This window comes from Athene noctua, chromosome 18, assembly GCF_965140245.1.
Source record: "Athene noctua chromosome 18, bAthNoc1.hap1.1, whole genome shotgun sequence".
NCBI lineage: Eukaryota > Metazoa > Chordata > Aves > Strigiformes > Strigidae > Athene > Athene noctua.
The window spans coordinates 5883018-5898805 of record NC_134054.1 but is presented as its reverse complement, the minus strand read 5'-3'; the positions used below and the strand labels follow the sequence as shown (position 1 = coordinate 5898805).

Genomic DNA, 15788 nt, shown 5'->3' with positions numbered 1-15788 from the left:
GTGGAGCATTGGTTAAGTTATTACTTGCTGTGTGTTTACAGAAAAGGACTCTTCGAAGCTTTCATACCTTGTGTCTTAGTCAATGCTGGGCTCACATCTGGTTACCTGGTGAGCCTGGCTGCTGCGGTCCATGGTCTTGGCTCAGGAGTCTCCATTTAGAAATATTAGAATATTAGAAAAGTAAGTGAGAAATCCCCCAGTCTTTTCAAAGTTTCTGCCTCCCTCTTTGTGGACATCACATCTGGCCCTGGCAGGAGCCCAGCCCCGTTCCCACGTGCCATCTCGCTCCGCAAAGAGGAGACGGTGAGTAAAGCGGCGGCGATGCTCCGCTGCCTCAAAACCCCAAACCAACCCCAACAGCCCTGAAGTTCTGCGTCTTGTCCCAGATGTGGGACATAAATCAGGGGCAGGACCACGGGCACACGCTGTCATGCGCCAGCCGCCCGTTTCCATGGTTTCCCACAACTATTTCTCTTGAGGGCTGAGGGTTAGGAGGCAACTTGTTCCAGAAGGAGAAAGATGCTGCATTGACCCCATCGCTGCAAAATCCCAGCTGGGGATTGCACTGCAGGCAGGCAGCATCACCCTGCAATGCCCTGCCAGCCCGTATGGCCTTGTAGTGACTCGGGTGATCCCCTGGTCCCTTTGGTGCAAGGTGCTGTGCAGAGGGAGGTGGCAGCCCCAAGGACTGGGACGGCATTTCCTCGCCCTGCCCAGCCCAAGCTGTCCGTGGCCACTGCCTGCTGTCCCAGAGGGGAGCTCAAGCACAGTGCCTGCTGCCGTGGCAGAGTGGCCCAGGGCCATGGGGCTCAGGAATGGGGAGAGAGGACTTGGCCCCCCTGGGCAAGGCTGAGATGGGATCAGCTTGGGTAATCCCTGTGGGAGAAATGTCTCTCAGATCCCAATTCATTTCAACACCCTGATCCCTCCCCCATCTCCAGCTGAGCATCGCAGCCCTCCTGCTTTCCACCTCCTTCCCACAGACCTGTCCCCGCGACAGGGTGGCACCACGGTGCCAGCCCTGCCAGCGGGGCCCCTTCCCTTCCAAGCCCGAGCCTGCTCCTCCCGCAGATCTGCACAGCAAGAGAGATCAAGTGCCAGTTCAAGCTGCCCTCCATTTGCACGGCCGCAGGGGGTGAGGATGGGTTTCCAGCCCTCTGAGTCTCTGCTCGTGCTGCTCTGTGTTCCTGCGGGGTCTGTACCCACCTGCCGACGGCTTCTCCCACTCCCCCCGTGCCCTCCCACATTGCCTCTCCTCCTCCCCATGCGCTGGGTGCAATGAGAAATGTACTTGGCTCCCAATCCTCGAGTGGGAGGTGAAGGCAAAAAAACCTGAGACTTCAGCTCCACAGCGTGTGGGATGTAGATGATGGCAGATCCCCACCCTTGACTCCTCCACTGTCTCTGGGGCGAAGGCGGAAACCCCAAATTCAGACCCCCAGGGCTGAGCCCACCTTTCCTCGTGCATGGGAACAGTCTTGTTATTTGGTTCCTAGAGAAAAGCAGGTGACTTCTTGTGCCCCCTGCAAAGTCAGCTCCCTGGGACCTTCTGGCAAACACCATTAGTTGGGGTGGCCCCAGGAAAAGACCCCACGAGGTCCCTCAGGGAATGCTTTGGGAAGGAGCTGCAGGAGCTGCCCCAAGCCCTTGGTGCTGGTGTGATGGTGGGAGCCCAGCGACGAGCCCTCCCCCAGACCCTCGAGACACTGACCTGGCCAGTAGCAGCCCTGAGATTTTAAGTGAAATAAAGGCAGAAGGCACCAGTATGGTAAAGCACAAGGCACCCAGAAGAGCAGCCCTGACTGCCCCTTTTCCCTCAGAGCTGGACAGGGTGGGAGGTGGGAGATGCTGACAGGTCTTGTTGCCATTTTTGCTCCCACCACCATGGCCGAGGGCTATTGCAGGACACACACGCATGCCGGGTTGGGTGTTCCTTCTCTGTCCTCCTGGAGCCGCTGCGGGCTGCTGCGCTATCTCACCCGGAGATGTTGGACTTGTCACCCTGAACACTGCTGAAACAAAGTCCCTGTTTGCCAGCCTGGCTCACCCAGCATTGCCCCCAGTGTGCAATGCCTCTCTCTCTCCCGCTTTCTAATCCAGCCCAGCTGCCAACTGCAAACTCCTGGCCTGAAAAGGAGTAACAAGACCTTAGGAAACGGCTTTGCAGTGCCTGCTACCCGAGGAGGGAAGGATTTAGCCTAAAGCCTGTATAAATGCTCTGTACTTATTGCAGGTTTCCTTCCCCCAGCTTCTCTGATCCCAGGAGACCCATGCGCAATCCCAATGCTCCAGCTCTGCGCCGGCAGCGCCTGCGGCCCACTGCGGGGACAGGCTGGAGGACAACATGCCGGGGGAGTTAAAAGGGGCTACAGCCAACAGGACCCCCCCGGATCCAGCTGGGGCTGCATCACTGCCTGCCTCTCCATCATGTGGGGGTGGTGAGCCACTTAATCATGTAGCCATCATCAGCATCGCTGGCACGCTCGGTCGCTAATTTACTCATAAAGACCAGTAGCGTTGAGACGCTGGGATTCCCATGTCCTCAACACGGCTGAGAAGAGCTGGGCGAGGGAACTGACAGAGGGGGAGCTGCTGTGTCATCCCCCTGCCCCGGGCAGCCCCGGGGAAATGAAACCCAGGCTGCTTGTGCAGGGCAAAGCTGGGGGCAGACATTCCTCCTCTGATTGAAACCAGACCTCAGGCGGTGCTGCTGGAGCGGGTGAGGAATGTGTTTAAACCAAACCAGCCCAGGCTCTCCTTCACACGTGGAAATAGGGTTTGTCTGCTCTGGGGTCCAAGTGTAAGAGATGCAGCTTTGTGCAGAGACCGAGGTCTGTGCTGCCACAACCCCACAGTGGGATCCTGCCCCCAGACCCCAGAGGGGACCCCAACCCCACCCCGACCTCCAGCTCGCCACCCCCCCATGCCAGGGACACCAGCCTGGGGACAGGGACAGCAGCACTGCTGGGAGGTGCCCAGGCAGGGAGCACAGGATGAAGACACCCAGGCAGGACCCTCGGAAGCAGCAGGCAGAGGGGAGGCGGGTGGGTGAGATGGGGACAGCTCAGCCTCTTCGTGACCTTCTCAAATCTTGTGCCAGCTTTCCACCTCCCTCAGTAAAAAATCCCTACCAACCCACAAAACCTTAAAAACCCGATGGTTAGGAAATCCAGGGGAACAAAAAGAAACAGAGACGGGCCTTGGGAGTGGGGCTGGGTGCTGCCCAGTGTACTCACAGGCAGGGCAGGGCAGGGCAGGGCAGGGCAAAAAGTTGCCAAGGCAGCCCTGGAGAGCACCTCCCGCCCCAGCCCAACCTGGTCCCATCCTGGGAACTGTTGCAAAAACACCCAGTCCCACCCTGGGATTTGAGGAAACTGAAACCTTGTAATGCAACCAGGAGGGATGAAGCAAGAGGCGCTTGCTCAGCAAGCAGGTGACGGATCCGGCACCACAGGGCTGCATGGGCAAGGCATCGGCCGGCTGCTGATCTTCCTCGGACCTCGAAGAGCCTTTGACATCCCCACCTTCCCCTTTGCCCCCCCGTGCTGAGCTCTCCCCGCCGGCAGGAACCGGCCGCCCCCCCGGGAGCACAGCCCCTGTCACAGCCCGACCCTTCAGCGGTAAGCGAGGATGACAGGGTTATTGGGAAACAAGTCGACACTTCCAAACAGATTCTCTTTGCTGCTCTTTTCCTTCCTGAAGCTGGTCTGAGCATGGCAGGGAAGCCAGCAAGCTAATATATTCGTGTCATCTTGCATTTGGTGCCAGGGCATGAAGTAAACACCGTCAGGGACCTCGCTTCAGTTCAAAGACAAGCCCTGTTTCTTATTCCGATCACATTATCCATGCTCCCCGTACAGCTTCATTGATTCATATCTTAAAAAGAAAAGCCTTCAAAACCCATTAAGTCTGCCTTGCTGTTCCAGCCCTGCTCTCAAGGGCTAGGGCAAGAAGCATTAACTAATCTGCTCACATTACCTTGCCTTCGAACCGAGCATCTCTTGGCGTCAATCAAGAGTGTTTGGAAGTGATACGCTCCCACGCGGGACGAGTTTTGACCGGTGAGGTCACCCAATGTCGAGCAAGTGGAGGGACTGGCACTAAGGCATCGACACCTGCACTGGGCTCCCTTCCGTGCCTGAGGAGCACCCAGGGCTGGTGCCTCTGGAGGTATGGTGGGGCAGCCCAAGTTATGGTCCTCTGCTTAGTTATAGAGGACTGTACGATTGTAAACAAGCCCATGGAGGAGCAAGGTCCTGCAGCTGCTCTTTCTCAGGGCCTCAGACATCATCTGGGGAGCAAGAGTGGGGACCTTGCCAGTGTCACCCTGTCTGGGTCTCGGCGAGGGGAGAAGGGTTGGCAAGCAGCAATGTCCTCCCAGGGATTACGAAAGCCACGCTGCCTATTGCCAGGGAAAAGAAGGTCCTTCCAGCCTCGTGGGCTCCAGCTCAGCCAGCAGCTGCTGTTTATTTGGCTTCAACAACTTCACAGCATACTGAAACGTGCTCCTGGGGGCCCAGCGTGCTCCAGCATGGCTGGCTGGGACATCGGGCTCAGCCGCCCCACGCACTCCCCAGTGCCTTGCGTAAGGCAGCTCTGCATCCTCCAGCCTGACTTCCACTCGGGAAGAAATTATTCACTCTTGTTTCCATCTGGCTGCAGGAGACGCTTGGGATGTTTCTTCCACCACCCTCCCAAAGGTTCCCACCCTGCTGGTGCCAGCAGCGAGGATGGATCTGTCCTCTCTGCCTCCAGCCAGTCCCCAAGTGCAGGGATAGGGTCTGTTTACTGGATGGGCTTAGAGAGGTTTGGTTTTACTGACATTTCAAGTGCTGCTCGTGACTGTTGTTTTCAGGGTTTGGAGCACTTTGAGAGGACATGTCCACCATGAGGGGATTAACCACAGCTGTCCCAGGCCCCTGCCATGGCTGGACTTGGGGGTATCTCTGGCCCTGGCTGGATAGGGCTGGAAAGCCAGGCTTCCTGGAAAGCTTGGCTTTGCTTTCTCTTTCAGATCCAGTCATCGAACCTGGACTGATCTAGGTTGCTTGGATTCAGTTCTGGTTTCAAAATCCTTCTGCAGGGGGAAGCTGTTTTGCAGCTAAGTCATGGGAATGTCCAGCTTGAGGCTTTTCTCGGCTGTCCTGCTGCAGTCAGCATCTGTCCCACGTCAGCCCTCGCCTTGATCCCCAGGGCCAAACTGGACCAGCATAAGAGGGAGAACCCCTGGGATTGCATGCAGACCCCTGGGCACAGCCCCAAAGGGAGACACATCCCAGTTGTGGTGAGCACCAGCGTTTGGCCCCGAGGGTCTCCGTGGCTCAGAGCCCAATGCCGCAGGGTGGGTGTGGGGCAGGTAACGCTGGGGGTGTGGGCAGCAGAGAGCACTCACCTGAGCTCCCTCATGGAAAAGCCCCACTGGGGGCAAAAACCCGCATGGGGACAAAACCCCACAGGCGTAATGGTCCACAGCTGCCTGGGAAGCCAGTGCCCACGGCTCCCTGCCTGCTCCAGGGCTCTTCTTCAGGTCAGGACCCTCATGCACTGTCAAACCCTACAGGAGTGCGTGCACACACACGGCTGTCTTCCCCTCACCCTCCCTCTTACAGAGGTTTCTTACCCTGTTGTTCTATTTAACCTAAACCCACAAAGTCACTGACTCCAGAAGATGTGTTTTGCAAAAGTGTGTGAAGGCATCTCACTGCCCTGGACTGGGACACCCAAAGAGCTTATAGGGGAGGGAAAGGCTTCCCTGGCCATGGGACAGGCACAGAGGTCTGGGGGGAGACCGTGGGGCCAGAGCTGTGCCGTGGGGTGTGCGTTGCTGCTGTGTGGTGGGAGAGCAGGAAGGAGGAGGCAAACCCAGCCCGGACAAGGGGAGGATGCAGACAAGGTCTCGGGATCAGCTGGCTGAGACGTGTCCACGGGGAATTACAGGCAGGTTTGAGCCTGTCAGATTACTGGATCCGGGAAGGGGGGAGCGGGTTGAGGCAGGTCTGGCAGAAGGAGGGATAAAGGAGCTGGAGGGAAAAGGAGGAGAGGGGGGGAAGGTGGCACATGGGAAAATGGGGAGCAGAGGGGAGCACTCAGCCCTGGTGGTGGGAACAGGGAAACGGGCTGGGGGAGCCCTGGGGTGGATGAGGTGGGAATGGGTTTGGTCCCTCAATGTCGCCCCGGCAGCTGCCTGGCCGAGGTGCAGGGTCAGGGGCCAGCTGGGGCGGGAGAACCACACGTGAAACCAATTAAATGCTCAGTGGGTCACAGACCAGCCACTCCGCTTCCATTCGAAGGTCAGAGGAGAGCGTCCTCATTTGTTGCCTCTTAATTACATCTGATCCTGCCCTAATTCCTCCTAAAACCAGTCCTGAGAGCCTTCAGGTGGCTGCTGGGGAGAGGTGCCTGCCAGCCAGGGTGACGGGCCAGTCAGGCACGGGTGACAGCTCTGGGCCGAGCGGTGTCTCCAGGAGGGACACGAGGGGCCGGCGGCGCTGCGTGGTGATGGAGGAAGCGCCATGTGCACCACCCTCCTGCTCCTCGGCACGCTGGTCATGATGCTGCGGCGCCGCTTCTGCAACAAAGTCGAACCGTACGTCCTCTCCCGTCCCCTTCCTGTCCCCTCGGGGCCCTGGGGCTGCGCGCGGGAGGGTGAGGGGTGGCCCTGGGGTGCAGGATCTCGCTACTCAGCCTAAGGCCCATCCTTGGAGATACTTGCTGACCTTCTAGTTTCGGCCCTCTGGGTGACACCAGGAGACATTCTCTTGAGCTGGGCAGAGGGGACCCTTCTGCGATGTGCTCCCACCTCCCCCCTGCTGCACCAGTGGGAGCAAGAAGGAAACGCAGGATTGGTCCCTGTGTCTCTGGTGTAAAGGTACAGGGCTGAACTCCTGGGATGCTTTTACATGAACCCATCAAGGTGTTTCCTAAATGGAACAGTCCAGCACCCTGCTGCCCAAGCAGCCTGGCTCCCTGTTTGCCTTCATGGCTCAGCTGGGGAAGAGACCAAGCCATACTCTCGGCCATGGGGACATCACCAGGCTGCCAATGACACACAGCAGCGCCCAGCTGGCAAATTTTCATCTGTCTGAAATAGCCCTGAGGAGGTCCTGCTCCACCCCTGGGGTGCTGGGATGTTGGATGAGGGTCGGGGTATGGAGGATGCTTGAGAGCATCAGCTAAATGTTGGCTCTCAGATGAGCCAGCAGCCACCACCCTGAAGCCATGGCCCTGTTGTGCTCTGATCCGGGCCTCCCCCCCCCCCCCACACACACACACTCCCACACGTCCTGGCTCCGAGGCAATGGCAGGGAGCAGATGGGAAGGGACTTGCTGCAGTCCCACATCAAGGTAATGACAAAGCCGCGACCGGAGAGCAGGGTCACCTCCTGCTCGGTGCATCCCCACTGCGCCACGGGCACGGTGCCGGTGGCTGCGGCTTCCACTACCTGCAGCTCCCCCGTGTCATTCGGGAGGGAGTTTTGTTCCTGTTCAGTACTCGCTTGGCTTCAGCTCGGCAGCAGTGGGGCCACGCTCATGGCGGGGCCGAGCATCACCCTCGTTTGCTGTGCAGCCACTTGCTCCAATGCCAGGCTCAGCTCGAGGAGGTTTCTGCTGGAGACACACAAATCTATTTACCAGTGGAGACTGGAGACATCTGAAAATGGGGAGGTGAAATTGGCACTTAATGAGTCAATTAAGTCAGGGAAGGAAGAAACAAGACTGGAGGCAGGGAAGGCATCTCCCAGCCTTCGTGCCCTGGGCCCTGCTGGTGCTACCTGTAGCAGCAACTAAATTAAAGACTCATTAAGTGCCTGAGCAAACGTGCTCACTGCAGAAGTGGGTGCTGTCTCTGGGCAGGGTGTACGGGGGCAGCTGGCGAGGCTGGCAGAGCTGGCAGCCTGCAGGTCCATCTCTTGGGAAGCTGCAGGGTGGGCAGGCAGCACTGCCTGCACACAGGAGAGGTACGTGGGGGGGGACAGGCCACCTGCAGTGATGGCACTGGCTCTGGCAGCACGCAGGCAGCCAGGACCCTGGCCCCAGGGAGGCAGATCGAGGCGCAGCACAAGCCCTGCTCATGGGAGCAGGGGTTTGCTGCCATCAGGGTGGCTGGGGCAGGGGTGGGGGGCAGCTTTGTGGCTGGCTCAGCACCCTGTTAGGAGCAAGCAAAGCGTGCAGGTGTGGGAGAAGGTGTCAGGGCTGTAGGACTGGTTTGTGGCTCAGCTACTGTGTCCTTGCTGTTAGGACTGAGCGGTGGGAAAGGACAAAACCTTACAGGAGGAGGTAGGATGGAGTCTGGACCTGAAAAATCTGGGGTTGGGAGGGAAAGAGGGGCTGCCCTAGCTATCTCCAGTCATGGCAGGGTCAGCACCCTTTCCACCACGTCTAAACTGGGGCCCTGCAGCCTGGTCAGACCTTGCACCTGACTGCCATCATCACCACCATCATCACCAACGCATGGCCAGGGAGACAGCAACGCAGCGCCGGGAGGGAGAGTGCCTGGCACCGGCAGCTCAAGGCAGCTCAAGGCTGGACTAGGCAAAGGGCTGCCTGGCATGGTGTGGGGCCCCAGGGAGCACGAGGGAGACCCACGGCTGGACGGCCAGGAGAAGCTTCCTCTGAGCCCCGCTGTGGCTTTCAGACAGGCACCTTGTCTGGATGCAGTCACCAGCCAATAGAGAAGCTGTACATTGCTAGATTAGTTCTTTTGGTGATTAATTGCTCTCACCATTAAAGACCAGTGGCTATTAACAGGTTTTTTACTCCTACCTCTCCACCTTGCTCTGCACTGGCATAAATCAGTGCAGTTCCACTGACAGCTTTATACCAGGAGAGGATTTGCCTCCAGCCTTTCGTAGTTTGGAAAAGAGAAAGAGCAGAAGCAAGAGAAAGAAGTGCTGCTGGCCAGGGACTGGGGAGAAGAGGTTCAGGTGACCGGGGCAGAAGGATTGAGGCGTTGGATGGGTACAGTGGAGGGCAGACACCATTGTTCAGACCAAGGCACCAGAGCCCCAATCCGGTTTTGATCCAACCGGATTTTGGTGAGTTAGAGAACTGGGCTGGGCAGGCACCAGGACCCTATACAGCAACAAAGACCATATGTGTACTGGTCTGGATGACTCCTGGATTAAAGATAACCCTGAAAACCAGCACACAGCGAAGAAAAAGACAGGAGTCCACATGTTCCATGCGATAAAGCTGTCTCAGTGCAGGAACGTCCCTCTGGCTCTGACGTCCATGTGTGGGAAGCAGAGCATGTGTCCTGGGCAAAGGACACAAATGAACAGCACAGGCAAGATCAGATTATGTGAAATCCCCTGCTCACTTGACCTCCTTCACGTCCCATCTTCTATTTATATGCCTTGGGGCCGCCAGGGACAGCACGGGTTGTCCTTGGCCCCCACTCGCAGGGCTGGGGGCTCAGCCATGTGTCCATGGGGTTAGGGTCGGCCCCTGGAGCTGGCTGCCACTGCCTCCACAGGAGAGGCTTGAAGGGTTTCCTCCTATCAGCCCACCCCTGGGGTCTGCTATCCCACCTCACGGGAGGTGGAAAGCAAACTGAAACACTACCTTGGACTAACCGCCCTGTCAAGGGAGAGGAAGGTCAAGGCGGACTCCTTGGGCTTCAGTGCTTGGGTTTCCTCAACAAGCAGTGATTTATTCTTTGTTTTATACAATATGTAATGAGAAGATCCTGGCCAGGGGCCAGGACTGGTTACAGATGCCTGCTTTGCCTTTCTCATGTTTCTCCCCTCTGTTCCCCCCCAGCAGGAGCTGCTCACTGCCTGCTCCTGAGCAGTGTGTGGGTTTGGGGAGGTAGAGATGCTGCTGACCCCAAGCCCAGGGTTTGGTCTCTGTGCTGGTCCAGCGTGGCAGAACACAGGGCAGGGAGCACCCAAGGGAGTGCAGGAGCACCCCAAGGAGCCTGCGGGGAAGAAGAACCCAGTCTGTGAGGGGAGATGACCCCTGTGGAGAGCTTCTGGAGAGGGATCAGGTCAGGGACTTGGTGGGGCAGGGCCCGACTATGGCAAAGCAAAGGGGGCTTTTTGGGGAAGTGAAATGTGGATTTGCTTTTACTGCTGCTTTCTCAGCCCCCTCACAACAGGCTGGACACGAATCCCTGGAGACCTGGAAAGGTTATTTTCCTAGGAGTGGGAGCTAGGGCCATGGAGAGAGGGAGCGTTCGGTGCCTGTGCTGATCTCCCCCCATGAGGACACCCTGTTGCACCCCACACACGGTGCTGCAAGACTACAACAGACCCTCTGTACCTCAGGCTGGAGAAAACAGAGCCAGTAGCTTGGCATCATCTGGATTTAACCTTCCAGCTTAGACCCCTCTGGGAAGCAGGACGTGACCTCCTCATTTCCACCACCCAAGCATGGCTGGCAGCCGGCAGCGGCGGCACACAGCTCTGCATCTCCGGGCTGGAGCAATCAGCGCGCAGCAGGCATGCACAGACAAGTGTCAGCTGAATTTCTGTATGACTTTAAATACATTAGCAAGGCCACAAACACAGCTCCAAAGTGCTGCAGGCACAGCCAAGCTGACAAATAACCCCCAAACCCACCAGCAAGAAAATAATCCTCCTTTTTCCCCAGGAGACAAGGTTTAGCATCACTTTCCCCTTATATCTGTATAGCAACTGAGCAGATCCACTGTCTACCTTGCTGTGCTTGAATCCAGTACCAGAAGGGTCAATTCTGTGCCACTTCTGCGGAGTCATTATACTGTCGGTTATATAAATGTCTGGGCATGCACAAAAGGCAGTGCTGATACAGTGGCTCCGACACCAACTCTCTCCAACACCTGCTTTTCAGCTGGAGAGAAAGCCGAGCACAAGAACATCTCGAGAGCTGTCACACAGAAAGCTGCTGTCTTTCAAGCTGAATGGAGGTCTAAATAGCTCTCACTTCTCCTTTAGAATCTCATTTCTAAATGCAATTAATACTGGCACATGCATAATGAGAGACTGACGAGTGAATACAGACTCCAGCAATAAAGAAGCCAGCCCCAAGTGCTATGTAAATATTACAAATCCTCACTAGAAGCTGACCGGGGGAAGACAGCTTTCTGATGATTAAACCCAAGTGACAATACAACTGGATTCCTACATCTGTCACAATACTACCTGCTGATACATAATGAGCTACACTAAAAGAACTAGCTCTTGCTGCTCTTCAATGCAGATAAAATGTCTATTTGTAGAATGTAATTAATCTCTTCTTCAAAATCAAGAACCTTAGTGTCCTTGGTAACAACATGCCAGTGACTCAGAGAGCATCTCTGGCTTTTTCTTCTGATTTTTGAGTGAGTTATTGAAAGTGACCCCAAATTCTAGCGCTGGAAAGGAGCTGTGCTACAGAAGTGGAAAAGCCAGCTGGGTATCTGGAGGTGGGGATGGGTTTTACCCACCTCTCTGGTCTCTGGAGGGCTCCTTTGGCAGCTTAAGGAGGTTCCTGGGCTTGTTTCAGTCACGTTCAGGGTGAGATAAGCTCTGTCCCAAGACCTGGTCCCCCACCCATTGAGCACAAATTTCCTTTTACCATCAGGTGTAACCAGGCAGAGAATAATACTGAAAGCAGAACAAGGATGAGAATCAAGCTGCTCCCTCTTTTGCCTGGTTTCCACAGGCAGTAAGTGCTGTGCGATCATGCTGTGTGTGTGTGCACATGTACACACATGTGTGACTGCTCCCCAAATGGCTTCTGAGCCTGCTGGCTTATTTCAGCCAGGTTTGGCAGGGGATAGAGGCTCAGAGACATCCAGGCCCTACCAGGTAGCGAAGATGCAAAGCCATGAGCACTGGCTGGCTGAGCCCCGGGTCTCTTTGAGGGTTCTGCTTGGGCATTGCCTGCTCCTCCAGCCACCCTGCTCCAGACTGGCTGAGATGGGTGCCGAGAAGGCAAAGCAGGGCCACTCAAAAGCACCCATGGCCATATCTGCTTTCTATGAATTTCAGTGGGAAGCAGCCGCTGCCGGATGTAGCTCACTGACCCAGTTCCAAAGCCCAGGGGAAGGATGGGCCGTGATAAAGGGACAGCTGGTTGGAGAGAGTGAGTGATGGAGAACTTGCATGATTTATTTATTTCCTGGCAAAAAAATTAAAAAAAATGTTTTTGGATAAAATCAGCTTATTCCAGGCTAAACAGTGCTGCAGCAATTCCTTGTGGGACTTAAGCTGAGGTGCTTTGGTCCCGCTGTAAGGGCCGCTCACCCCTGCTGCTGCACGGTGCTTTGCAGAGCCGGGGGGACATGGGGAAAAGGAGGTTTCTGATGTTACCAAGGGCTCAGCTCCTGCAATACAAAGCCACCCTTTCTTGCAGCAAGTTTTTGCTTTAATTTAGAAAGGGCTGCAGTCAGCACCCACAGTTCCCCCCATCTCCTCTGTCCCCAGGCATCCTGAGGGAGAAGAAGAGACCAGGAGAGAGGCTGGCTCTGACCCTCGCACCACGTAACACCGCTTCGGAGCAAAACCCAGGTGGGAGGTCGTAGCTATCTGGGATAGATGCAGCTTTGGGGAAATCGCGGGAAGAAAGTGATAGCTTGGGGTAAAAAGCCTCGTCTTTGCCTTTCTGTCCTGCTCACAGACCCCTCGGGCATTTTAATCTTGGTTTCCTTCTGTTTCATCCAGGATTTATAGGTCTCTGCCTACTGGTGAGGCTGTGAAGGCTCTAGAAAAGTGGCTCGCTCTGGGGGAAGGAAATTAGATTCTGAAACATCCAGATTGGAGGGGAAAATCCCGTTTTTCCAACACTTTCAATAGCAGCTCAGTTCCTAGGTGAGGGCACATCCAGCCTTTCCTTGGTGGCTTCCCACCTGCTGCCTGGATGCCAAGAGCACCTTGTAGAGGCAGAAAAGACAGCAGAGATGGTGGTGGTCCAGCTGGGGTGGGCATGGGGTACATGTGATGTGGGGATTTGGGACTGATGTGGCTTTGTGTCCTGCACAGTGACCCCGGGAGTGAGGGCTGGCTCCAGGCTGTCCATCTGCGGCTCCCAGCGAAGGTAGGGCAACTCACACCACTGTCTTTGCCCCGGGAGAAAACCTTTGGTGTCCAGGGTGAGGGGACCCTGGCCTGGGCTGGGGCATGTGTGTGGGGTTCAGGGGGAATTGAGGCCAGGACTGTCTTTTCTAATCCCCCCCCAGCCTACAAGGCCCTGCTGAACGGGCTCCTGTGGGCAGCTCAGGGACTCACCTTGCCCTGCCTTCCCTTTGGCAGATTCCCCAAGGCTCATAACCTAGTCTGTCCGAGCTCAGCAAATGATTAACAGTGACTCCTTCTCCTGCAGCTTCCCTGCACCCTGCAGCCAGCACCCAGCACATCCCAGCCTTGGCACATGCTGAAAGCCCCAGCAAAACAACCCACAACGTCAACCTGCACACCGACAAACCCAGCTCCCCTCCTGCAGCTCAAGGAGGACCAGGCACTGGGTTAAATGCTGGCACAGAAAAGAAATTTGCTTGTCTTTAAGGCTGAGCCCTGGGGGGTGGCCAGCAGCCCCATGGCAATGCCCTCTGCAAGCCAAAACGCAGCCTGCAAGCATGGGGCGAGCAAGCATCCTGCTCCCGGCGGTGGGGTTCACACACCCTCTGCAGCTTTCCCATCTATATAAATACGTTAATAAAAGATCAGTTTGCAGACACAGCTTGCTGTAGATGACAGCATTAGAGGCGCATCTGTTTCTACTAAGCACAAGTCTCGTGCTGGGTTTATTTGGTCCATTTGTGGCGGGGAAGAGTTGCTTTCGGCATTCAGAGATGTCTCATGTCTGGGAGGGGGGTGGTGGGGTGGATATATTTTTGGCTCTATTTGGCCACAAAAATTTGAGTTTAGAGTAAAGAAAAATATTCCTGTTTTCTGTTTGCTGCCAAACTGAGGCAGACAATTTCTTGTGCAAGCCTTCATTTGTTTGAGAACTCGGTGTCCTGTTGGAAAAAAAAATGTTCTGATGGGAAAAGTCTATCAGTGTGGATTGATCAGTCATTGGGCGTGGTGGGCTTGTACACATCAGCTTCAAGCTAACTGAAGAAGCAGCTCCCAAAGCTTTTGCTAATACATACAAGGCAAAAGGAGACAGGTCTTTGCTTTTTTTGGTGAGTGAAGTAGTCACACAGCAGAATCACAGAATCATCTGGGTTGGAAAGGACCCTGGAGATCACCTAGTCCAACCATTCGCCTAGCACAGTTCCCACCTACAGCATATCCTTAAGCTCAAATCGACCCTACTCTTGAACACCTCCAGGGATGGGGACTCCACCACCTCCCTGGGCAGCCCATTCCAACGCCCAACAACCTGTTCTGTGAAGAAATGCTTCCTAATATCTAGTCTGAACTTTCTGTGGCGCAACTTGAGGCCATTCCCTCTTGTCCTGTCGCTTTCTACTAGGCTAAAGAGGCTCAAACCCAGCTCTCTGCAGCTTCCTCTCAGGGAGCTGTAGAGGGTGATAAGGTCTCCCCTCAGCCTCCTCTTCTCCAGACTAAACACCCCCAGTTCCCTCAGCTGCTCCTCACAGGACATGTGTTCCAGACCCTGCACCAGCTTTGTAGCCCTTCTCTGGACATGTTCGAGTCATTCAATGGCCTTTCTGTAGTGAGGGGCCCAAAACTGAACACGGTATCCAAGGTGTGGCCTCACCAGTGCTGAGCACAGGGGTAAGATCCCTTCCCTGTCCCTGCTGGCCACGTTAATCCTGACACAAGCCAGGATGCCATTGGCCTTCTTGGCCCCCTGGGCACACTGCTGGCTCCTGTTCAGCCGGCTGTCAATCACCCCCCCAGGTCCCTCTCTGACTGGCAGCTCTCCAGCCACTCCTGCCCAAGCCCTTAGCGCTGCTGGGGGTTGTTGTGGCCCAAGGGCAGCCCCTGGCACTTGGCCTTAGTGAAGCTCCTGCAGTTGGGCTCAGCCCATGGCTCCAGCCTGTCCAGGTCTCTCTGCAGCCTCCCTACCCTCGAGCAGATCAACACTCCCACCCAACTTGGTGTCGTCTGCAAACTGACTGAGGGTGCACTCCATCCCCACGTCTAGATCATCAATAAAGGTGTTAAACAGGAGTGGCCCCAAAACCGAGCCCTGGGGGGCACCACTCGTGACCGGCCGCCAGCTGGATTTAACTCCGTTCACCACAACTCTCTGGGCCCGGTTGTCCTGCCAGTTTTTTACCCAGAGAAGTGTGCGATTGTCCAAACCTCGAGCAGCCATTTTTGCCAGGAGAATGCTGTGGGAAATGGTGTCAAAAGCCTTGCTAAAGTCAAGGTAAATTACATCCACAGCCTTTCCCTCATCCAATCAGCAGGTCGCTCTGTCATAGAAGGAGATCAGGTTTGTCAAGCAGGACCTGCCTTTCATCCTTCAACCTTTCTTGGATCATCCTTCCAACCCTTCTTATAGATGGGCGTCACACTGGGCAATTTCCAATCAGTCGGGACCTCCCCAGAATCCTTTCTGCGGGCACAGATGCACCAGCCTCACCACAGCTGGCATGAATTTTCAGTGCCAAATACACCCCTTTTGCACCCAGAATGGACTGTTTGCTCCTTTCTGGGACCTGACCACCACTGGTGGCCACGAGCAGGAGACAGCAACGGGGGAAGGCGAGCAGCTGCCAGTGATGGTGGGGAAGAAGCCTGGGATGTGGCTCCTGACCAGGATGCTCATGGCTGATGGCAGCACCTTCTCCCCATCCTGGGGCTGTAGGGTCACCTCCCCGCCACCGAGGTAAGGTCAGACATATAGACAAGAGCTCCCAGCAGCTTGGTTCTCCACGGTGAGAATTTCACAAGCACCTATAGAGT

At 55.9% G+C, this 15788-nt stretch overlaps 1 long non-coding RNA gene across 1 annotated transcript; it reads left to right on the top strand.

Annotated features, from left to right (window-relative positions):
- Positions 1 to 12628: 12628 nt before the first annotated feature.
- Positions 12629 to 13956, top strand: LOC141967749 (uncharacterized). Its single transcript, XR_012634749.1, has 2 exons — positions 12629 to 12999; positions 13285 to 13956. It is a non-coding gene; the product is annotated as an uncharacterized LOC141967749 (long non-coding RNA).
- The last annotated feature ends 1832 nt before the right edge of the window (positions 13957 to 15788 follow it).